The sequence below is a fragment of the Nerophis ophidion genome, linkage group LG12 (genome assembly GCF_033978795.1).
Source record: "Nerophis ophidion isolate RoL-2023_Sa linkage group LG12, RoL_Noph_v1.0, whole genome shotgun sequence".
NCBI classification, from domain to species: Eukaryota; Metazoa; Chordata; class Actinopteri; order Syngnathiformes; family Syngnathidae; genus Nerophis; species Nerophis ophidion.
In genome coordinates this window covers 66,153,476-66,178,160 of record NC_084622.1, presented here as the reverse complement: position 1 = coordinate 66,178,160, position 24,685 = coordinate 66,153,476, and the positions used below count along the sequence as shown (strand labels likewise).

Genomic DNA, 24,685 nt, shown 5'->3' with positions numbered 1-24,685 from the left:
AATATAATATAATATAATATAATATAATATAATATAATATAATATAAGAAAAAGGAATGAAAAACAATGTAAAAAGAAAAAAAATATATTTAAATTGTTATATGTGTCCAGTGATTATACTTTGTAAAGTTATTTTCCTTTTAACTTCACCAGTTTTAGATACTTTTAATTCAAAATCGCTGAATTTTCACATTTGCCGTTCAAATACTGAGTAGAGACTTGAGGTGAGGCAGCAGCCAGTTGTGCCTCACCATGGATTGCGCAATGACTCGGCTAACTGCCGGCTGCTGTGCAGTGAGACCGTATTGCTATATGAATGATATTATACATTTCCATAGTTTAGTTAGCTGAGGTATATAATGTACAGTGTATTTTGTCAACAACTGTATGTGTGTAACCTATTGTGTCATAAAACGTCTGCGAAGACGCACTGTGTGAGGCACCTGTCCTCCCGCCTCCTGGTGGTAGAGGGCGCTAGTGATCCCAGGGATCATTCTTGCGATTACTCGGCTGCAGAATAAGTGACAACAAGCTACAGTTAGCAAGTCAAGTGCAGCGGCGGCGATCATTTCTTTTTTCCTCTACCCTGGACTTTTAACACGGATGATTACAAATCTAAAATAAAACTGTTTTTCTAAACTGGACTTTCAATCAAAGCAAGAGGTAATAATTAAAGGGAGACCAACGCCGGAGCTAACAGGTTTGCTTCAGACAGTGATCTCCATGGAGACAGAGAGATGTTTAAAACTGAAGAAAGATAAGGAAGACTTCTATAAACAAATTATCGATGCTTTTGTTCAGAAGGAGCAGCGCATGGACTTCATTTATAAGTAAAGGTAAGACCACAATAACAATTTTTTTAATTAAATGTGCTTTTTTGTGTGCTACAGTTGGTGAAGTGAAGTGAATTATATTTATATAGCGCTTTTCTCAAGTGACTCAAAGCGCTTTACATAGTGCCACCTAATATCTAAGTTCCATTTAAAGCAGTGTGGGTGGCACTGGGAGCAGGTGGGTAAAGTGTCTTGCCCAAGGACACAACGGCAGTAACTAGGATGGCACAAGCGGGAATCGAACCTGCAACCCTCAAGTGGCTGGCACAGACACTCTAGCAACCGAGCTATGCCGCCCCGTATGTGTAAAGTTCAAGTAAAGTAGCAATGATTGTCACACACACACTAGGTGTGGTGAAATGTGTCCTCTGCATTTGACCCATGACCCTTGATCACCCCCTGGGAGGTGAGGGGAGCAGTGAGCAGCAGTGGTGCCGCGCCCGGAATCATTAATGGTGATTCAACCCCCAATTCCAACCCTTGATTCTGAGTGCCAAGCAGGCAGGCAACGGGTCCCACTTTTTTTTATAGTCTTTGGTTTGAAGTCCCAACCTAGCGATCTCAAGGCGGACACTCTAACCACTAGGCCGCTGAGAAGAAGGCTGGTAAGAGCTTTTAAACATAACCCGTTAACTGCTGCCAATCAAATGGTGACTAAGATACTCTTTAGGGTTCATATGTTTGTAAATCTGACTGTGATGAAGTCAGTGCCTCACCAGCCATGAACCTCACCGCACGTCGCTGCTGGGGGCCATATAGAATTAATCCGGGGGTCTTATCTGGCCCGCGGGCCGTGACTTGGACACCTATGCAGTACACAGAACACACATCAGTCTGCGATAATATTACTCTTTCGGGAAACGGCGGTGTCGGACTGTAATTTCTCGGCCCGATCTTTGACATCTTTGCCTGGGCTTTGCTGGTGGCGTCAGGCACAAGTGTGTGTGTGTGTGTGTGTGTGTGTGTGTGTGTGTGTGTGTGTGTGTGTGTGTGTGTGTGTTTTAACGGCTACATGTGTCGCTCCCTATCTCCTCCTCGGAGTGGCACAGAGGTGGAGGGAGGCTTAACAGCCTGGGAAAAAGTTGAAGAGTGTGAAATTACCTTGATCCAAAGATTCCTGCCGCATACCAGCCCAATGAACCCATAACAGAGCAGGCACTCAGTCGGAGAGGCCTGGCAGCGAGGAACAGCTGAGACATTGCAGAGGGGGGGGAGAAAGATACTTGGGTGGAGGAGGCCCCGGCCCTTGTAATCTACAGTCCACAGTCAGGGGCAGGGGTCAGGGTGTCGATACAGTATCTAATGTACATCCTGTGATAACGCTGGTCAACTGTTAGGCGGTGAACGGCTGTAGTGACATAATGAAGCTGACATGTGGAAGTCGCCATAAGGCAGGCCAGGGGTCGGCAACCCGAAATGTACACCCCAAAAATTATTCTGGAGACGCAAAAAATTAAAAGCCTTTTATACCGTATTTCCTTTAGCTGGGGCGCTAATGAATTTAAAACCTCTTCTCACTCCGGCGCTTACCGAAGGCATGCGGTAAAAGTAAGCATGCTGTCAGGCTTGCCGCTGACAGTTTTAGTATTTCCTGTCCTTAGTTCCTGTCTAGTGCTCTTATTTTGTCAGCTTCCTGTCTTGTTCCCTGAGTGCTGTGTTCCTCCTCAGCCGCGGCTGATTAGCACCTGGTCACACCTGTTGCCAATCAGCCCGCTCCTATTTGTACCTGCTTTGTCTTGTGTCAGTTGCTGGATCATTGTATTGTCGCTCCTGTGGTGCTACCTGCCGTGTAGATGTGATCATTTCAGCTACGACCTGTCGCGCTACATTTTGTCCTAAAGTGGCTTACACTCGCATCGCATCTCATGAGCTTGAATCGAATCGTGGGACACCCAAAGGTTCGCAGTCCGGGTATAAATAATAATATTTATTAGATATTATGATATTCAATAAAAAAATCAAACGGCACACAGCAGATATTTTTTCAAAAATGACTTTCAGTTGCAAGTTATTATATTTAATAATGTGTAATGATGTCAGTAATGAAATACTAACGCCACTGTTATGTTTGCAAGTCAATGAACTTTGGTAGATGTGAGGACGTGTGTGTCTCAGAGATATTCTCAGAGGGAAAGAAGCATAATTGGGGCGATCCGCCCATCACGACAATTGGCTGCTTGTCTCTGAGCATGACAGCCTGCGTTTAGGTGATAACTTACAAGTGACTGACACCGCATGAACTCGGTGAACCTCCACCTCCACCTGTTTTCATTGACTGGCTTGAAAAATGGATCAGTGACAACAGCACAATGAGGCAAAGTCTCTCCGAGCTCCAACCCGCACCCTTTTTTTTTTTTACGTGACTTTCTGTCGTCTTGTGACAGTCTCTCTCGGCGGAAGTGTTGTGCACGAGACCCTGCAAGTGCCGCCTTCATTCATGAGCCCTGACGCCATGGGCTACCGACGCCTCAGGTGCGTTGTGTCGAAAAGGCAGGGCGAGGAAACCAGATGGGAGGAGGTCATGCTGCCCTCCACTACTTGGAAAATGTCATCATCTGAGGCGTTATTGCTACAGCATATTCTTTTCATATTCTGGAAAAAAAGAAGAGCACTTTAAAGCGGAACATTACCACAATTTCAAAAGGGTTAAAAACAATAAAAATCAGTTCCCAGTGGCTTGTTGTATTTTTGGAAGTTTTTTTCAAAATTTTACCGGTCTCGGAATATCCCTAAATAAAGCTTTAAAGTGCCTTATTTTCGCTCTCTGCGAAGACACTGGCCATTTCCCTGTGACGTCACACAGTGCTGCCAATGTAAACAAACAATGGGAATACCACAGCAAGATATAGCGACATTAGCTCGGATTCAAACTTGGATTTCAGCGACTCAAGCGATTCAACAGATTACGCATGTATTGAAACAGATGGTTGGAGTATGAAAGTATTGAAGAAGAAACTGAAGCTATTGGGCGAATAGCTATTGACGCTATTCATAGCCATAGCATGGCCGAATAGCTGCGTTAGCATCGCCGGTAAAATGTGCGGACCAAACGATCAGGACTTTCGCATCTTTTGACACTGGAGCAACTTAAATCCGTCGATTGGTAAGTGTTTGTTTCGCATTAAATGTGGGTGGAAGGAAACGTAATATAGTTGCAAATGCATCTGCAGGTTATCCATACATCTCTGTGCCATGTCTGCTTTAGCACCGCCGGTAAATAGCATGTTAGCATCGAGTAGCGTAGCATGTTAGCATCGATTAGCTGGCAGTCACGCCGCGACCAAATATGTCTGATTAGCACATAAGTCAACAACATCAACAAAACTCACTTTTGTGATTTGGTTGACTTAATGGTTGCAAATGCATCTGCAGGTTATCCATACATCTCTGTGCCATGTCTGTCTTAGCATCACCGGCAGACACTCTGGTACATTCAATGGGGGTCTGGCGGCAGATTTCTTGCCAGTGGTGCAACTTGAATCCCTCCCTGTTAGTGTTGTTACACCCTCCGACAACACACCCACCAGGCATGATGTCTCCAAGGTTCCAAAAAATAGTCCAAAAAACGGAAAATAACAGAGCTGAGACCCGGTCTTTGTAATGTGTTGAAAAATAAAATGGTGGGTGTGTTACCTCGGTGACGTCACATTCTGACGTCATCGCCTCCAGCGCGATAAACAGAAAGGCGTTTAATTCGCCTAAATTCACCCATTTAGAGTTCGGAAATCGGTGAAAAAAATATATGGTCTTTTTTCTGCACCATCAAGGTATATATTGACGCTTACATAGGTCTGCTGATAATGTTCCCCTTTAAGGCTTTTTTAAAGGAATTTTCATAATCACATTTGATGCGTATTTCCGTTGTGTGAGGTGAGGTTCATGGCTGACTTTAAAAAAAACGTATGTATGGGGAACATATTCACCATTAATAAGTTGCTTTTTAAAATGCAAATTAGTAACAAATTGTCTCTTAATTAGTCATTATTAAGTACTTATTAATGCTTTATTCTGCATGGCCTTATTATGCAACCAGTTAGCCATTAAAGGCCTACTGACATGAGATGTTCTTATTTAAACGGGGATAGCAGCTCCATTCTATGTGTCATACTTCATCATTTCACCATATTGCCATATTTTTGCTGAAAGGATTTAGTAGAGAACATCCACCATAAAGTTGGCAACTGGACAAAAGGCCTGCCTGTACCGGAAGTCGCAGACGATGACGTCACACGTTGATGGCTCTTCACATATTCACATTGTTTTTAATGGGAGCCTCCAACAAAAAGTGCTATTCGGACCGAGAAAACGACAATTTCCCCATTAATTTGAGCGAGGATGAAAGATTCGTGTTTGAGGATATTGATAGCGATGGACTAGAAAAAAACAGAAAAAAACCCGATTGCATTGGGACGGATTCCGATGTTTTTAGACACATTTACTAGGATAATTCTGGGAAATCCCTTATCTTTCTATTGTGTTGCTAGTGTTTTAGTGAGTTTAACAGTACCTGATAGTCGGAGGTGTGTGTCCACGGGTGTCTTGACGCCAGTGTCTCAGGGAAGTCGACGGCAGATTTATGGACGGCACAAGCTCAGCTGATCTCCAGTAAGAACTGACTTTTTAACCACAATTTTCTCACCGAAACCTGCTGGTTGACATTCGGTCTGGATTCATGTTTACTTGACCGCTCTAATCCATAGTAAAGTTTCACCTCCGGGAATTTTAAACAAGGAATCCCCGTGTGTTTGTGTGGCTAAAGGCTAAAGCTTCCCACCTCCATCTTTCTACTTTGACTTCTCCAATATTAATTGAACAAATTGCAAAAGATTCATCAACACAGATCTCCAAAATACTGTGTAATTATGCCGTTAAAGCAGACGACTTTTAGCTGTGTGTGTGTGCAGCGCTCATATTTCCTAACAGTCCGTGACGTCTTGCGTACACGTCATCATTACACGATGTTTTCAAGACAAAACTCCTGGGAAATTAAAATTGTAATTTAGTAAAGTAAAGCGGCCGTATTGTCATGTGTTGCAATGTTAATATTTCATCATTGATATATAAACTATCAGACTGTGTGGTGGCTAGTAGTGGCTTTCAGTAGGACTTTAACAAAGTGTCTTCCCTCAATTACCTCAGAATTATTGCTTAGGAGCAGGGGTCTCAAACTCAATTTACCTGGGGGCCACTGGATGCAGAAACTGGGTGAAGCTGGGCCGCAAGAAAAGATTTCTTAAAAAATCTAACATGCACTTTTTAATGAATTCACCTTCTACGAATGGCTTTCCCGCCCTAGCAACATACTTGCCAATCCTCACCATTTTTCCGGGAGACTCCTGGATTTCAGTGCACCTCCCGACAATCTACCGCTGCAACCATTCTCCCGAATTTGTCCCAATTTTCACCCAGCCGACATTTTTAAGGGCTGTTGTGACTGCACTGCCTTTAACGTCCTCTACAACACTGCTTCTCAACCTTTTTTCACTGATGAACCCCTTTTGAACATTTTTTTAATTCAAGTACCACCTAATCAGAACAAAGCATTTTTGGTTGGAAAAAAAATACATTGGATCGGTTCGCAGCCGAGTGTGAAGCGACCGGAATGAGAATCAGCACCTCCAAGTCTGAGTCCATGGTTCTCGCCCGGAAAAGGGTGGAGTGCCATCTCCGGGTTGGGGAGGAGACCCTGCCCCAAGTGGAGGAGTTCAAGTACCTAGGAGTCTTGTTCACGAGTGGGGGAAGAGTGGATGGTGAGATCGACAGGCGGATCGGTGCGGCGTCTTCAGTAATGCGGACGTTGTACCGATCCGTTGTGGTGAAGAAGGAGCTGAGCCGGAAGGCAAAGCTCTCAATTTACCGGTCAATCTACGTTCCCATCCTCACCTATCAATCAATCAATCAATGTTTACTTATATAGCCCTAAATCACTAGTGTCTCAAAGGGCTATGGTCATGAGCTTTGGGTCATGACCGAAAGGATAAGATCACGGGTACAAGCGGCCCAAATGAGTTTGGGTCTCTCCCTTAGAGATAGGGTGAGAAGCTCTGCCATCCGGGAGGAACTCAAAGTAAAGCCGCTGCTCCTCCACATGGAGAGGAGCCAGATGAGGTGGTTTGGGCATCTGGTCAGGATGCCACCCGGATGCCTACCTTAGGGCATGTCCAACCGGTAGGAGGCCACGGGGAAGACCCAGGACACGTTGGGAAGACTATGTCTCCTGGCTGGCCTGGGAACGCCTCGGGATCCCCCGGGAAGAGCTAGACGAAGTGGCTGGGGAGAGGGAAGTCTGGGTTTCCCTGCTTAGGCTGTTGCCCCCGCGACCCGACCTCGGATAAGCGGAAGATGATGGATGGATGGATGGAAAAGAGATAAACAAGTAAAATACAGCACTATGTCATCAGTTTCTGATTTATTAAATTGTATAACACTGCCAAATATTGCTCATTTGTAGTGGTCTTTTTTCAACTATTTGGAAAAAAAGATATAAAAAATAACTAAAAACCTGTTGAAAAATAAACAAGTGATTAAATTCTAAATGCAGATTTCTCCACATAGAAGTAATCATCAACTTAAAGTGTCCTCTTTGGGGATTGTAATAGAGATCCATCTGGATTCATCAACTTACTTCTAAACATTTCTTCACAAAAAAAGAAATATTTCACATCAATATTTATGGAACATGTCCACAAAAAGTCTAGCTGTCAACACTGAATATTGCATTTTTCCACAGTTTATGAACTTACATTTATACTTCATTGAAGTATTATTCAATAAACATATGTATAAAGGATTTATGAATTGCTGCTGTTTTTTTAAAATGTTTTTAATAAATCTCACTTGTCCCTTGGCATACCTACAAGTACCTCCGGGGGTACGCGTACCCCCAAAAGAAGACTGCGGCTCGACTACATGTCATCGCGCATGCTTTTGTATCAAACAACCAATGTGCCGTCTTTGTATCATGTTGTGTGAGACTTGTGCAGAATAACGTCAGTGGCTGCAAGACGTACTTACTCAACAGCCATACAGGTCACACTGAGGGTGGCCGTACAAACAACTTTAACACTGTTACAAATATGTGAACCCACACCAAACAACAATGACCAACCCTTTTTGGGAGAATTTCCGCACCCTAACACAACTTAAACACAAGAGAACAAATACCCAGAACACTTTGCAGGGCTACAATATACAACATCTCAACCGACGTAAGTAGGGAGGGTGGGGGTGTGGGGGGTTGGTGGTAGCAGGGGTGTGTATGTTGTAGCCCGGAAGAGTTAGGTCTGCATGGGATTCTGGGTAATTGTTCTGGTGTGTTTATGTTGTAATACGGTGCGGATGTTCTCCCGAAATGTGTTGGTCATTCTTGTTTGGTGTGGGTTCACAGTCTGGCACATATTTGTAACAGTGTTAAAAGTTTTTTTTACGGCCACCCTAAGTGTGATGTGTGGAGCTGTTGACCAAATATGTCTTGCAATGACACACGCGCGTCTCACACGGCCAGATGCAACTTACAACTGGGCTTGCACGCTGTCAGTTCAGGATGTAGGGGGCGCTAAAGGCAGGGCTATTATGGCACTCCCTGAATATTGTTGATCTGGTAAAAATTGACAGGGGGCTTCCAGAGAATTGGTGCCCTGACCTTTAGGGGTCTCCTGGAAAAATTGGGGGCGTTCATATTAAACTTGCGGGCCGCACCAATATTAAATTGTCATATTCAGTGGGGGAGTGGCCGTGCGCAACCCGAGGGTCCCTGGTTCAAATCCCACCTAGTACCAACCTCGTCACGTCCGTTGTGTCCTGAGCAAGACACTTCACCCTTGCTCCTGATGGGTGCTGGTTAGCGCCTTGCATGGCAGCTCCCTCCATCAGTGTGTGAATGTGGAAGTAGTGCCAAAGTGCTTTGAGTACCTTGAAGGTAGAAAAGTGCTATACAAGTACAACCCATTTATCATTTATTTATTTATATCAAAGCGCAGGCCGCGTAATAACGTCTCGCGGGCCGCATGTTTGAGCCCCTTGCTTATGAGTAACCCGAACCCTAACCCTGTCCAAATAACTGTAAATTAAGTCTGTGTTACTTAGAACAGTGGTTCTATAGTGGGGGTACTTGAAGGTATGCCAAGGGGTACGTGAGATTTTATTTAAATATTCTAAAAATAGCAACAATTCAAAAATCCTTTATAAATATATTTATTGAATAATACTTCAACAAAATATGAATGTAAGTTCATAAAGTGTGAAAAGAAATACAACAATGCAATATTCAGTGTTGACAGCTAGATTTTTTTGTGGACATGTTCCATAAATATTGATGTTTAAAATTTCTTTTATGAACAAATATTTAAAATTAAGTTGATGAATCCAGATGGATCTCTATTACAATCCCCAAAGAGGGCACTTTAACTTGATGATTACTTCTATGTGGAGAAATCTGCATTTATCATTTTTTAGTTATTTGTATATCTTTTTTCCAAATAGTTGAAGAAAGACCACTACAAATGAGCAATATTTTGCACTGTTATTGTCCCGCCTGTAAGTTATGTGTAGTTTTTGGACATTCAGTCACGTTTTGCACTTCCTGGTTTTGTTTGTTTCCACGTCAACTCATTACTTTTCACCTGTTGTGTCACGCCCCTGTTCTCAGCCTCACCTGTTTTCACTAATCATCACAGCTATTTAAGTCACTCTTTTTCTGCTCTTCGTCCCGGGATCTTCACACTCGCACGCACCCTACCCACGCTGTTCAAACCTTCACGTCCTCGTCCACAGTTCCATGCCGTGTAAGTTGATGTATTTATGCCACAGTGCACTCTTTTGTTTCATGTCTTTAGTCTTGCCATCGTGCTGTTTAAGTTTATAGTTCAATTGTCTTTCATGCCATTGAGCAAGTGTTTTTGTTTCCCCTGTTTTGTATATATTATATAATAAAGAACTATGTACTCACGTCCACGCCTCGCTCGTGTTGATCCTCATCTGCATCGGAGAAACAATCCATGTCCAAGCCAAGTTATGACAGTTCTACAATTGAATAAATCAGAAAGTGATGACATAGTGCTGTATTTTACTTCTTTATCTCTTTTTTTCCAACCAAAAATGCTTTGCTCTGATTAGGGGGAACTTGAATTAAAAACATTTTCACAGGGGGTACATCACTGAAAAAAGGTTGAGAACCATTGACTTAAAATAAAGTGTTACCAAAACTTGAAATGATTGTCCTCTCATTAATGTCAAAACATTAAAGTCACAGCTAGAACATTGATTATTTGATTATAATGATATATTGATTCATATTTTCATGACTATTTACATTGTAGATTGTCACTGAAGTCATCAAAACTATGAATGAACACTGATCACTGTTTTGCACGCTCTTGGCATACTCTCCATGAGCTTCAAGCACATCTGTGAAGTGGAAACTATTTCGGGTGACTACCTTTTTGAAGCTCATGGAGAGAATGCCAAGAGTGTGCAAAACAGTAATCATAGCAGAGGGTGGATATTTTGAAGAAAATGGAATATTAAATATGTTTTCAGTTATTTCACCTTTTTATGTTAAGTACATAACTCCACATGTGTTCATTCATAGTTTTGATGCCTTCAGTGACAATCTACAATGTAAATAGTCATGAAAATAAATAAAAAACACATTGAAATGAGAAGGTGTGCCCAACATTTAGCCTGTACTGTACATATAATAACGTGTTAACTCTAAGTTCCTATAACGCCACTCATTTTTTTTCACACGCGCTCTTTTATTACCCTCGGGCTGTTCCAACGACTTGGCTAGGTTCACTTGTTACTAATGAGTCATGAAAATTAGCGAGCAGAAACAGACAAAGAAAAGGGTAAATAATGTAAATGTTAGGTTCAAAGCCATGGCAAGTTGTTGTCCTGACAAGAGAGGATATTTTTTTGCCGCGAGACGATTGACGTCCCCTGCAGCAAACACCTGCTGCGCGCGTCGTTTAGAGGTGGTTGGTGCTTCACTTCTGCGTTTAGATGACATTTAAGGTGTCATGTCTGTGTGATCATGTTTTGTTTTTTGGACACTCAGTTGCTGTTTTTGCACTTCCTGGTTGGTTTTGTTACCATGACTACTCATTAGTTTTCAGCCGTCACGCACCTGTCTCACGTTTTGCACTCGCACACCTGTTTTCACTGGTCATGTCACTGCTATTTAAGCCGTTCTGTTTCTGTTCTTCGTCCTGGCAACATCGCCATCAATCACCTTACACCACCATCTCTCACCCTCGATACCTTTACCCACGTCATGCCATGCTACCTCCACTCTGCTTCATGTCATGTTTACAGTTCCATGCCAAGTCAGTTTTTGTTTATTGTTCATAGTTTCTGCCTTTGTGCAAGTTTTGTTTCCTTAGTCAGTTTTGTACTTCCACCCTTGTGCGCGCCTTTTGTTTACCTTTTTTGTACTTATAGTGTTAAAATAAAAATATGTACTTACATTCACGCCTTGCCTGCGCCAACTTTCCTTTGCCTTCTGGAAAAACAAACCCCAAAGTCCACTCCAATCGCTTTGCAAACAATCCACGCCCAAGTGAAGTGAAGTGAATTATATTTATATAGCCCTTTTTTTCTAGTGACTCAAAGCGCTTTACATAGTGAAACCCAATATCTAATTTTTACATTCAAACCAGTGTGGGTGGCACTGGGAGCAGGTGGGTAAAGTGTCTTGCCCAAGGACACAACAGCAGTGAGTAGGATGGCGGAAGCAGGAATCGAACCTGCAACCGTCAAGTTGCTGGCACGGCCGCTCTAACAACCGAGCTATACCGCCCTGACATAAGGTGCATTGACAACATAAAATGTCGATTGGTACTGTGACTGCTTTAGTAAAATGGCTTAAAACCGCAACAGAAATGAAAGACAGTAAGCAGGAAGTCGATGGAACATTTTTTAATTGCAAACAAACATGCCAAGACACCTTCTAGAAACAATCGCACTTTTCCGGCTTCAAAATAATTAAGCTGTGCTATACATCCGTTTTAACTATAGTAACAAAATAAAAATGACTTACATTTCAATCCGTCAGAGTTAGTTTGTGACGAACCCCAAGATGCAGAGATGGAGGCAGGCATGGAGTGAGAAAACATGATTTATTTTAAAACACTAAGACAAAAAACAAACAAAGGGTACCAACAAAAAGCGCGCACGTGGGCGGATAACAAAAAAAAAGGCCTAGCGTGGAAGCTAGCAGGTATCGAGCAAGAACCAGAAGTTGTACTTATAATATGAAAACAAACTTGGAAGCGGGGAACAAAAGACAATAAGCTACAAACAACTATCAAATATAGCTTACCGCAACGCTGCATTGACATGATGTGATACGACACGACAGGTAGCAACGACAACAGCGACATGACATGACAATAATCCAGCACTGACTGGAGGAACAAAGCAGGTAAAATAGGAGCGGGCTGATTGACACCAGGTGGGGCCAGGTGCCAATCAGCCGCAGCTGAGGGGAAAACAGCGCACAGGGAAAAAAACAGGAAACAAACAAAATAAGAGCGCTGACAGGAACCAAAAAAAAGGAAATATTAAACACACACAGAGGAAAAACTAAAACACAAACAAACTGTCAGTGGCAAGCCTGACACAAATATTCTTTGTCAAAGATGTCATGTCATTCTCTTATTTTGCACCTATAAAAATGCTAGTACATAATAATAATAATAATAATAATAATAATAATAGATTAGATTTTATATCGCGCTTTTCTATTATTAGATACTTAAAGCGCTCACAGAGAAGTGAGAGTCCCACATTCATTCACACCTGGTGGTGGTAAGCTACATTTGTGGCCACAGCTGCCCTGGGGTAGACTGACGGAAGCGAGGCTGCTAGTTTGCACTTATGGCCCCTCCCACCACCACCAATTATTCATTCAGTGTGAGTGGCACCAGGGCCGAGGGCGAAGTGTCCTGCCCAAGGACACAACGGCAGCCATTTGGATGTCAAGCGGCGTGGGGAGCGTACCTGCAACCCTCAGGTTTCTGGCACGGCCGCTCTACCCACTACGCCATGCCGCCCCATATTACAAACTATTTGTATTTAGCCGAAGCACGGAGAATAATGCTACTTACGCAATGTGTGTCATTCTGCTTTTCCTCCCTACAGCAACACGGCGGTCGGAGGATAATAGCCGGGAAAGAACGCAAAAACATGAGGCAATGTAAATTAAACAATTAAAAAAAAAAAACAAAAACATTTGAATTGGTCCAGGTTATCGGGGACTGTTATTACTGACGGACAAGTGTCGTGGAGTGACTGAAGTCAGGCACGTAAGAAAACCCTCGTCTCCATGGCAACGTCTCTGTCGCTTTTACTCACTTGCCGCTTTTCCGCTAACGCAGGGGTAGGCAACCCAGAACGTTGAAAGAGCCATGTTGGACCCAAATAACACGAGGCTGTCAAGCACCGTTCATATAACACTTGCGGGCTGCACTAACATTAAACTTTCATATTAAGGTGGGGGCCGCAAAATAACATCCCGCGGGCCGCTTGTCTGAGACCCCTGCTGTACACTGTTTGTCTAATCTTCAACAGGTACAAAGTTTTGTTGTACTTGTGGAATGACATTAAAAGACCTATTACTATCACTTTAAGTTCATATGTGAGTCAAAGCAGGTGGCAACATATTGTACCTTTCTAGTTTCCTCAGTTCCCAAACGTTTATGGAGTGTTGTTAAAAGAAAAGGTGATGTCACACAGTGGTGAACATGCCCTTTCCCAACTACTTTGTCACGTGTTTGATTATTATTTGAAAAAAAGATAAAATAAAGTTTATGAGTTCGAACATCAAATATGTTGTCTTTGTAGTGCATTCAATTAAATTTGGGTTGAAAAGGATTTGCAAATCATTGTATTCTGTTTATATTTACATCTAACACAATTTCCCAACTCATATGCTTGTACATTTCCAGCGAGGGAACAAATACTTGCTGGCCATGAACATGTCTGACAGCAGCACATTACCCTTTCATGTGATCGGCGACCATACTTGCCAACCCTCACGGATTTTCCGGGAGACTCCCGAAATTCAGCGCCTCTCCCGAAAACCTACCAGGACAAATTTTCTCCCGAAAATCTTCCGAAATTCAGGCGGAGCTGGAGGCCACGCCCCTTCCTTCTCCATGCGGACCCAAGTGATGTGTCGAAAGCCTGTTTTTACATCCGCTTTCCCACAATATAAACAACGTGTCTGCCCAATGATGTTATAACTGTAGAATGATCGAGGGCGAGTTCTTGGTTTCTTATGTGGGTTTATTGTTAGGCAGTCTCATTAACGTCTTCCCAGTGCGGCAACAACACACAACAACAGCAGTCACGTTTTCGTCTACCGTAAAGCAGTTTGTCTGCCGTAAACAGCAATGTTGTGACACTCTTAAATCCGACAATACTGCCATCTACTATGCATGCATATGTGACAATAACATCTACAGCTTTTAGAGCAGTGGTTCTCAACCTTTTTTCAGTGATGTACCCCCTGTGAACATTTTTTTAATTCAAGTACCCCCTAATCAGAGCAAAGCATTTTTGGTTGAAAAAAAAAAAAGATAAAGAAGTAAAAAACAGCACTATGTCATCAGTTTCTGATTCATTAAATTGTATAAGAGTGGAAAATATTTCTCATTTGTAGTGGTCTTTCTTGAACTAGAGGATTTTTCCTTAAATTTCCGCCGGGGCGTTAATTAATGTAAAACCTCTTCTCACTCCTGCGCTTAACAAAGGCATGCGGTAAAAGTAAGCATGCGCTAATTATTTTAAAACCTCTTCCCACTCCGGCACTTTCCAAAGGTATGCAGTACAAATTTGAGTGTGATGTAAGCTTGGACCTTAAATCCTACTGAATAGCTCTTAATCTTCTTCCCTTTATGCGATTTCAAATTACCGGTATTGAAATCAGCCTCCTCCATTTTGAAAATGATGACAGGGGAAGTTTCACTCGTGATGTGACGAGTTTGACCCGGCGGTAATACTAAGCATGTGCTAATTATTTTGGGAAGCGAGTTTGACCCGGCAGTAATTCAAGGCAGGCGCATACTGTATGCCCTGCGGCAATTCAAGGAAATATGGTATTTGGGAAAAAAAGATATAAAAATAACTAAAAACTTGTTGAAAAATAAACAAGTGATTCAATTATAAATAAAGATTTCTACACATACTGTGATGGGGTGGTGACTTGTCCAGGGTGTACGCCGCCTTCCGCCTGATTGTAGCTGAGATAGGCACCAGCGCCCCCTGCGACCCCAAAGGGAATAAGCAGTAGAAAATGGATGGATGGATAGCTGTAAATATAATCATCCCCTCTTAATCCTGCCCCCAATATTGCCCCTCGCCCAACCCCCGACCACGCCCCCTCCACCTCCTGAAATCGGAAGTCTCAAGGTTGGCAAGTATGTCGGCAACATCCAGGAAAACGTCAAAGCATCGTTGTTCTTCAAGCATTTCCCTCCAAAGTTAGACATAAAGGATGTAGAAGTATGCAGGGTAATTGTGTCTTCCATGATTGCTTAGAAACACACGGGATTATAGTTCTCTCTTTTGGGAAAACCGAGGAGGTCCGAGGATGGCGGCGGACCCGTTTACGTTCCATTACCTCTGGAATGCCTACCGTGCAATAAGGAAGCACATCACAGGCCGCCCCCCCCCCCCCTGTAATCATGTTAGCTCATACATAATCACATTTCAATTACTGACAGGAGTGTGACCCTTGGCTCCCAACCTGCCTAATCTAATACATGTGTTTCCTTCAAGACAGAGGGATGCCTTGTTTTGCCAGCGAGGAGGCGGGGGGGGGGTGGGGGGGGGGGTACATGCATCAAACATGCGGTGTCATGCCGTGCCTATAAAAAGGGATGTCGCTGTTTCCTTCTGATTCTGCTATTTTTAGCATACTGTACATGTGCCAACATTGGACTGGCAGCAGGAGGAGGACGCTGCATGAACCCTGAGGACACCCTTTACAGCTTAGGTGTCAAACTCTGGCCCGCCGTCTAATTTCATTTGGCCCTTGAGCCAATATCAAATTAACATTAGAGCTGGCCCGCCGGTGTTACAGCGTCGGTGCCGCTGTAACACCACATTCACCGATTTCCTGGGAGACTCTCGAATTTCAGTTCCCTTCCCGAAAATCTCCCGGTGCAACCATTCTCCCGAATTCCACCCGGACAACAATATTGGGGGTGTGCCTTAAAGGCACTGCCTTTAGCGTCCCCTACCACCTGTCGTCAAGTCTGTTTTTCCTCCTCACAAACAGTGTGCCGGCCCAGTCACGTAATATATGTGTACTTCTACACACATGTAAGTAAATGCAAGGCATACTTGATCAACAGCATACAGGTCACACTGAGGGTGGCCATATAAACAACTTTAACACTGTTACAAATAAGCGCCACATTGTGAACCCACACCAAACAAGAATGAAAAACACATTTCGGGAGAACATCCGCACCGTAACACAACATAAACACAACAAAAAGACAACAGAACAAATACCCAGAACCCCTTGAAGCACTAACTCTTCCGGACCGCTACAATATACTTTCTTCTAGTCCTTCACTCTAACTTTCGTCATCCACGAATCTTTCATCCTCGCTCAAATTAATGGGGAAATCGTCGCTTTCTCGGTCCGAATCGCTCTTGCTGCGGTGGCCATGATTATAAACAATGTTCAGATGTGAGGAGCTCCACAACCCGTGACATCACGCGCACATCGTCTGCTACTTCCGGTACAGGCAAGGCTTTTTTATTAGCGACCAAAAGTTGCAAACTTTATCGTGGATGTTCTCTACTAAATCCTTTCAGCAAAAATATGGCAATATGGCGAAATGATGAAGTATGACACATAGAATGGAGCTGCTATCCCCGTTTAAATAAGAACATCTCATTTCAGTAGGCCTTTAACTTGCACTTACAGATGTAGCGACAAACTGTATTTAGTGACAGTGGTTTTCTGAAGTGTTCCTGAGCCCATGTGGTGATATCCTTTAGAGATTGATGTCTGTTTTTGATACAGTGCCGTCTGAAGGATCGAAGGTTGCTGTCATTCAATGTTGGTTTCCGGCCATGCTGCTTACGTGGAGTGATTTCTCCAGATTCTCTGAACCTTTTGATGATATTATGGAGCGTAGATGTTGAAATCCCTCAATTTCTTGCAATGTCACTTTGAGAAAGGTTGTTCTTAAACTGTTTGACTATTTGCTCACGCAGTTGTGGACAAAGGGGTGTACCTCACCCCATCCTTTCCTGTGAATTACTTAGCATTTCATGGAAGCTGCTTTTATAGCCAATCATGGCACCCACCTGTTCCCAATTAGCCTGCACACCTGTGGGATGTTCCAAATAAGTGTTTGATGAGCACTCCTCAACTTTATCAGTATTTATTGCCACCTTTCCATACTTCTTTGTCACGTGTTGCTGGTATCAAATTGTCTTATTTAGACTTACTTTATTATAATGATTATTTGCGAAAAAAAAACATGTTTATGAGTTTGAACATGAAATATGTTGTCTTTGTAGCATATTCAACTGAATATGGCTTGAAAAGGATTTGCAAATCATTGTATTCTGTTTATATTTACATCTAACACAATTTCCCAACTCATATGGAAACGGGGTTTGTAAATCACCAAATATGATTACCGGGCGCGGCACCGCTGCTGCCCACTGCTCCCCTCACCTCCCAGGGGCTGAACAAGGGGATGGGTCACTTGCAGAGGACACATTGTGTGACAATCATTGGTACTTTAACTTGAACTAACCTTATCCGTGTCCACACATAACAATGCCACTGTTGAAGACCCCCGCCCCAACTTTGTCCGCCGGTGCAACACGACCTAGTCTGCATGCGCGGACAAATGTGCACGTCATAGTCACCTCTAGTGTTGCTTTGTGTGCAAGTTCTCAAATTTAACTAATCTGAACAATATCCGGTGTTGTGGTATTTCAATGAACTGGAATCCAGTTTGCCGTGTGGTCCTATTGTAGTGAATCACACCATAAATCAATCAAATCTTTATTAGACACGTAAAAACAATGTGACAAAGAACATTTTACAACAATCATTCTAGGGATCCATCCATCCATCTTCTTCCGCTTATCCGAGGTCGGGTCGCGGGGGCAACAGCCTAAGCAGGGAAGCCCAGACTTCCCTCTCCCCAGCCACTTCGTCTAGCTCTTCCCGGGGGATCCCGAGGCGTTCCCAGGCCAGCCGGGAGACATAGTCTTCCCAACGTGTCCTGGGTCTTCCCCGTGGCCTCCTACCGGTTGGACGTGCCCTAAACACCTCCCTAGGGAGGCGTTCGGGTGGCATCCTGACCAGATGCCCGAACCACCTCATCTGGCTCCTCTCCATGTGGAGGAGCAGCGGCTTTACTTTGAGTTCCTCCCGGATGGCAGAGCTTCTCACCCTATCTCTAAGGGAGAGACCCACCACCTGGCGGAGGAAACTCATTTCGGCCGCTTGTACCCGTGATCTTGTCCTTTCGGTCATGACCCAAAGCTCATGACCATAGGTGAGGATGGGAACGTAGATCGACCGGTAAATTGAGAGCTTTCCCTTCCGGCTCAGCTCCTTCTTCACCACAACGGATCGGTACAACGTCCGCATTACTGAAGACGCCGCACCGATCCGCCTGTCGATCTCACCATCCACTCTTCCCCCACTCGTGAACAAGACTCCTAGGTACTTGAACTCCTCCACTTGGGGCAGGGTCTCCTCCCCAACCCGGAGATGGCACTCCACCCTTTTCCGGGCGAGAACCATGGACTCGGACTTGGAGGTGCTTCACACTCGGCTGCGAACCGATCCAGTGAGAGCTGAAAATCCCGGTCAGATGAAGCCATCAGGACCACATCATCTGCAAAAAGCAGAGACCTAATCCTGCGGCCACCAAACCGGAACCCCTCAACGCCTTGACTGCGCCTAGAAATTCTGTCCATAAAAGTTATGAACAGAATCGATGACAAAGGGCAGCCTTGGCGGAGTCTAACCCTCACTGGAAAGGTGTCCGACTGACTTCCCTAGAGTATCTAGGGATACTCTATATTTAGCAATATAGAGTATCCCTAGATCAGGGGTCGGCAACCCGCGGCTCCGGAGCTGCATGTGACTCTTGGATCATTCTGATGTGGCTCAGCTGCATACTTGCCAACCCTCCCATTTTTCCGGGAGGTTTTCCGGATTTTAGTGCCTCTCCTAGAAATTTCCACAGGATAACATTCTCAGATTTTCACCCGGACAACAATATTGAGGGCGTGCCGTGTTAGCAATGCCTTAAATGTCCTCTCGACCATGTCGTGGCGTCCGCTTTAATAGTATGCTATCTGAGTGCCGGCCGGCCACATCGAGTGTGCGGTTGCTGAGTCAACGCGCAAGCGACTGCAAGGCATACTTGTTCAACAGCCATACAGGTTACACTGAGGGTTGTGATATAAACAACTTTAACACTTGTACTAATATACGCCACACTGTGAACCCACACCAAACAAGAATGACAAACACATTTCGGGAGAACATCCGCACTGTAACACAACAAAAACACAACGGAAAAAAATACCCAGAATCCCATGCATCCCTAACTCTTTCGGGCTACATTACACCCCCCCCCCCTCCCCCCTCTGTGCGTCGGTTGGGGATAGGCGGGGAATAGGGGGGGGGCAGGGTTTGGTGGTAGCGGGGGTGTATAATGTAGCCCGAAAGAGTTCGGGATACATGGGGTCCATTGGGTCCATTGGGTTGAGTTTTTCCTTGCCCTGATGTGGGATCTGAACCAAGGATGTTGCTGTGGCTTGTGCAGCCCTTTGAGACACTCATGATTCAGAACTATATGAGTAAACATTGATTGATTGATTGATTGAAGAATACACGCTGGAAGGCTGTTGTTCTTTACTCGAAACATAATTTCCATCCATCCATCCATTTACTACCGCTTGTCCCTTTTGGCGTCACGGGGGGTGCTGGAGCCTATCTCAGCTGCATTCGTATGTATGTATTTATATATATATATATATATATATATATATATATATATATATATATATATATATATATATATATATACATACATACATAGATACATATATATATACACACACACACACACATATATATATACACACACACATACACACAGACACCACACGCACACACACACACACATTTATATATATATATATATATATATTTATATATATATACATATATAGTCGGTTCATAGTAGCACACTTTGTGTGTTATACTAATGACCCTTTTTTTGAAGTTCTGCTGACTTATTCGGGTTTACAGTGTGTGTGTGTGTGTGTGTGTGTGTGTGTGTGTGTGTGTGTGTGTGTGCATCTCCGTCATCTTATAAATAAATAAATGGGTTGTACTTGTATAGCACTTTTCTACCTTCAAGGTACTCAAAGCGCTTTGACACTACTTCCACATTTACCCATTCACACACACATTCACACACTGATGGAGGGAGCTGCCATGCAAGGCGCCAACCAGCACCCATCAGGAGCAAGGGTGAAGTGTCTTGCTCAGGACACAACGGACGTGACGAGGTTGGTACTAGGTGGGATTTGAACCAGGGACGCTCGGGTTGTGCACGGCCACTCTTCCACTACGCCACGCCGTCCCTTCTACTGTACGTGTGTGTGTGTTGGTGTGTGTGTTGGTGTGTGTGTGTGTGTCAGGGGCCTCTCTGCAACCCCACTGTTCAGGCGAGCGGAGAAAAACACCACAGACACCCTCAGCCATAAATCTACTTTCCTCCCATCTCTGCTCGTCCCACGGGTCAGCTCCATTTTTCCAAAAAAAACCCCTTTTTTTCCTCTCTTACTGTGTCCTTGTCTTCCATTCTGTCATTCCCACTCTTGTCACTCTGCGCCTGTGTGCTCGGCGCTCTTGTGTCATTATTACGGGCCAATTTGTGTCAATGCTAACATCCCATTCATCATTGGGGTGGTGGTGGTGGTGGTAGGGGGGGGGAGGGTTTCCGCCAGGGCTCAGGGGGGCTCCGCATACCTCACCTCTCGCATTTTCACCATGGTGGCATCCGCTCCTTTAAGGGGTTAGAGGTCAGAGTTCCAGACCTCCTGAGTGATCACTGACTAGTCGGGAGTTCTGGGCTGGGGCCCTGCATTTCCCAGCCCCCCCATCCCCCCTCTCTCCACCCCCGGCCCCCATCGGACCTCCCTCCAAATCCAGTGCGGCACCCGGTTCCCAAAAGCTTTCTTACATTTCCAGCCCCCCACCTTAGTTGTAATCAAGTTTATTGATAACTTTTACTCCCTCCTCACACATATTTCAACCCCAATCAAAAGAGTGATTATGATTGGTTACCTGATGCGATTTACAGCCTTTTCCCTTCTGAAACCTTTCTAGAACCTCCTCCCACCCACCCAGCGACCTCCACTGACCCAACCCCCTATCACATCAATGGCTGACAGCCCTTTCTCTCACTAAAACCCCAGCATGCGGGACCATGGTTTATTTCTTATGAATGAAAGGGCCAAACGAAAGTGCATTCCAATCCCTGCTTTGAGGGGGAGCAGCTGGCTGCTTGCCGGAGTCCGTGTCAGACTGTCTGGGTTTTACCTCCGGGTTTGACACGTCGGGAGAGTTAGATGAAATGCAAGGAAGGCACCGTCGACGACGGGAAACTCGGCCTTAGCATGACGAGGGTATGGATATTGTTCGGACTATAAGGCGGTTAGAGTGTCCGCCCTGAGATGGGTAGGTTGGGAGTTCAAACCCTGGCTGAGTCGTACCAAAGACTAGAAAAATGGAATCCATTACCTCCCTGCTTGGGACTCCGCGTCAAAGGTTGGAATTGGGGGTTAAATCACCAAAAATGATTCCTGCTGCTGCCCACTGCTCCCCTCACTTCCCAGGGGGTGATCAAGGGTGATGGGTCAAATGCAGAGAATAATTTCACCACACCTGGTGTGTGTGTGACAATCATTGCTACTTTAACTTGAACTTAAAATCCTTTTATTTTCTCATGTTTCAAGTTGCAAGCAAAGATTTGAGTTACAAGCATCCCCTGCCAGTAGTTGGCGTAGGAAATTACATAGTGAACCTCGTGAGATCCTCTCCAAAACATCTGGTCCTACTCGTAGAGATGGACATACCGTATTTTTCGGACCATAAGGCGCACTTGAAATCCTTTTATTTTCTCATGTTTCAAGTTGCAAGCAAAGATTTGAGTTACAAGCATCCCCCGCCAGTAGTTGGTGTAGGAAATCCCACAGTGAACCTCGTGAGATCCTCTCCAAAACATCTGGTCCCACTCATTAGTATTTGCTTATAGCTAGAGATGGACATACCGTATTTTTCAGACCATAAGGCGCACTTGAAATCTTTTCATTTTCTCACGCTTCAAGTTGCAAGCAAAAATTTGAGTTACAAGCATCCCCCGTCATTAGATGGCGAAGGAAATCCCACAGTGAACCTCGTGAGATCCTCTCCAAAACACTCGTAGAGATGGACATACCGTATTTTTCAGACTATAAGGCGCACTTGAACTCCTTTCCTTTTTGTCACAATTCAAGTTGCAAGCAAAAATTTGAGTTACAAGCATCCCCCGCCATTAGTTGGCGAAGGAAATCCCACAGTGAACCTCGTGAGGTCCTCTCCAAAACATCTGGTCCTACTCGTTAGCATTAGCTTATAGCTAGAGATGGACATACCATATTTTTCGGACTGTTAGGTGCACTTAAAATCCTTTCATTTTCTCAAAACTCAACAGTACGCCTTATAACCCGGTGCGCCTAATTTACTGAATGATTGTGGTTGTGCTCACCGACTTCAAAGCTATTTCATTTGGTACATGGTGAAATGATAAGTGTGACCGGTAGATGGCAGTCACACATAAGAGAAAGATAGATAGATAGATAGTACTTTATACTAGATATGTGTAGACCGCAATATGACTCAAGTAAACAACACCAAAATGTTATATGTTCCATTGAAAATATAGAACATTACACACGGCGCTCAGAAATCTATCAAAATGTTTTAGTACGCTTGATGGATTGTACTGTGCTTCAACATGGGAGTATTGTTATGGTGTGTGTATAAGGTAAGACATTATCTGGTGTTTTTCTCACCTTCTGGTAACTGCTGATCTGTTTTTGGGATCTGCATAAGTCCTTCTTTTTCTCTATCTTCTGCTTATGGGACATTCATCCTTCGCTGTTGCCATTTCTAATATAACGTAAGGTAAAGTTCTTACTTATATCTGTCAGTAAACTCGCCATGAAAGCACTAAAACATACCGGTGTGGTGAGTTTATATTATTCACCCAAGGAACTTAAGTTATTAGGGGGTTCTGGTAGGACGTATTTTCATGGGACACATAATCCGGTGTGCCCTTTGGTCCGGAAAATACGAGTACCCAAATGCAAGGCTAATATGTGTTTATTTACTGTATATTAAACACATTAGGCCCGATCTACTTAAGGTTTGCGTGTATTAAAACACGTGCACACTTGATAGCATACGCAAGAGTGATCTAGTAAGCTTGTGCATCTCTACAAGGGGTCATATTACGTTTGTACATCTAGATCAGGGGTCGGCAACCCGCGGCTCTGGAACCGCATGCGGCTCTTTAGCGCCGCCCTACTGGCTCTCTGGAGCTTTTTCAAAAACATATGAAAAATGGAAATGAGGGGAAAAAAACATATTTTTTGTTTTAATTTGGTTTCTGTAGGAGGAAAAACATGACACAAACCTCTCTAATTGCTATAAAGCACACTGTTTATATTAAACATGCTTCACGGATTCAAGTATTTGGCGAGCACCGTTTTGTCCTACTAATATTGGTGGTCCTTGAACTCACCCTAGTTTGTTTACATGTATAACTTTCTCTGACTTTCTAAGACGTGTTTTATGCCACTTCTTTTTCTCTCATTTTGTCCACCAAACTTTTAATGTTGTGCATGAATGCACAAAGGTGAGTTTTGTTGATGTTATTGACTTATGTGAAGTGTGCTAATCAGACATATTTGGTCACTGCTTGACTGCAAGCTAATCGATGCTAACATGCTATTTAGGCTAGCTGTATGTACATATTGCATCATTATGCCTCATTTGTAGCTATATTTGAGCTCATTTAGTTTCCTTTAAGTCCTCATAATTCAATTTATATCTCATGACACACTATCTGTATGTAATATGGCTTTTATTTTTTTGCGGCTCCAGACGGATTTGTTTTTGTATTTTTGGTCCAATATGGCTCTCTCAAAATTTTGGGTTGCCGACCCCTGATATAGATACATATATACTGTATATATATATATATATATATATATATACAGTATATATGTATCTATATCAGGGGTATGTATATATATATATATATATATATATATATACAGTATATATGTATCTATATCAGGGGTATGTATATATATATATATATATATATATATATATATACAGTATATATGTATCTATATCAGGGGTCGGCAACCCAAAATTATATATATATATATATATATATATATATATATATATATATATATATATATATATATATATATATATATATAATTATTATTATTCATGTTTTTTATAGGGATCTCTGCTTCATTATACTAACTTCTCAAATCATGATCAAGAACCAAATAAGTTCATAATCGAGGTTCCACGGTATCGTCAATTGTACATGCAGTAGTATTTATGCATGTAAATATGATGTATATGTATATATGCATATGTATATATGCATGTGTATATGTATTTGTATCTATATACATATACATATATATATATATATATATGCATGTGCATATATATATATATGTGTGTGTACATGTATACATGCATGTGTACA

General features: G+C 43.2%; 1 protein-coding gene across 1 annotated transcript in view; it reads right to left on the bottom strand.

The window, feature by feature from the left end:
• Positions 1–1,304: 1,304 nt before the first annotated feature.
• The window catches only part of LOC133563715 (uncharacterized), a 390,671-nt gene continuing 367,290 nt past the window's right edge, over positions 1,305–24,685 (bottom strand). The window contains exon 7 of the transcript XR_009809088.1: positions 1,305–3,425. The gene's annotated coding sequence lies outside the window, so the exon portion shown is untranslated. The remainder of the gene's footprint in view (positions 3,426–24,685) is intronic.